The sequence below is a fragment of the Propithecus coquereli genome, unplaced genomic scaffold (assembly GCF_000956105.1).
Source record: "Propithecus coquereli isolate 6110/MARCELLA unplaced genomic scaffold, Pcoq_1.0 Scaffold227, whole genome shotgun sequence".
In the NCBI taxonomy this organism is placed as follows: Eukaryota; Metazoa; Chordata; class Mammalia; order Primates; family Indriidae; genus Propithecus; species Propithecus coquereli.
Genome location: NW_012147808.1, coordinates 2,169,731 through 2,170,918, shown reverse-complemented (window position 1 = coordinate 2,170,918; position 1,188 = coordinate 2,169,731). Strand labels below are relative to the sequence as shown.

At 36.6% G+C, this 1,188-nt stretch overlaps 1 protein-coding gene across 3 annotated transcripts in view; it reads right to left on the bottom strand.

The window, feature by feature from the left end:
* Positions 1-1,188, bottom strand: part of LOC105811091 (chromosome unknown open reading frame, human C11orf49) — a 199,217-nt gene that overhangs the window by 106,418 nt on the left and 91,611 nt on the right. The gene's annotated exons all lie outside the window — the stretch shown is intronic.

Here is a 1,188-nt window from a genome sequence, read left to right as displayed (position 1 = left end):
TCGGGAGGCTGAGGCAGGAGGATTGCTTGAGCCCAGGAGTTTGAGGTTGCTGTGAGCTAGGCTGATGCCACGGCACTCTAGCCTGGACAACAGAGCAAGACTTTGGCCCCCCCCCAAAAAGAAACTGTCTTAAAGGTATTCAATACTTAATTGGAAAAACGTGTAATATGAAAGTGGGAATAAGAACAGGCCCTTGAAAACAAATGTGAAAGAAGGTTTTGATGTAGAGATTCTAAATCTGAAAATTTTGGAGCAATTTAATCTATTTTAATATTCTAAATGTAAGAACCTAGTGCCATTTCTAAAAAGAAACTCCCAATGGAGGTGCTTTCAGCCTTCACCTCACCAAGATAAAGTCTTGATAAAGACAGTTTCAATCAGTGTCTTTCTTAATATTTTCCTTGTAATATAATCAAGAGATGCTAAACCAACAGTATTCAAACATAAAAATGACTTGCATTTTCCAGTGCACAAAGCTTTTCTATCAAGGATTATAAGGTGCTTTGAAAAACTCTAGGTAACTTTATTCTACTTACCCAAATTTATATTTCTAGAAACTGTCCTGTATTTCCTACTGCTTAATGAAGCTTTTTAGCTTAGTCCGTTTTAAATAACATACTGCATTATTCACAGTAGCCAAAAGGTGGAAGCAACTGTAGCGTCCATCAACAGATGAACTAAGGAGCAAAATGTGACATACACAAGATGGAATGTTATTCAGGCTTAAAAAGGAAGAAAATTCTGAGGATGGATGAACTTTGAGGACATTATGCTAAATGAAATAAGCCAGTCACAAAAGGAAAAATATTGTGTCATTCTACTTATACGAGGTACTTAGAGTAGTCAAATTCACAGAGACAGAAAACAGAATAGTGGTTTTGAGGGGCTGGAGGTAGGAGGGAATGGAGAGTTAGTTTTTAATGGGTATAGAGTTTCAGTTTAGGAAAATGAAAAAGTTCTGGAGATGGATGGTGGGGATGGTTGCAGAACAATGTGAATGTACTTAATGTCACAGAACTGTACACTTAAAAATGGTTATAATGACAAATTTTATGTTATGTATATTTTGCCACAGTTAAAAAAAAACAACACATTTTCCCCCAACAATCTATTGCCCCTCTAATATTCTTTTTTTTTTTTTTTTTGAGACAGAGTCTCACTGTGTTGCCCAGGCTAGAGTGCGGTGCC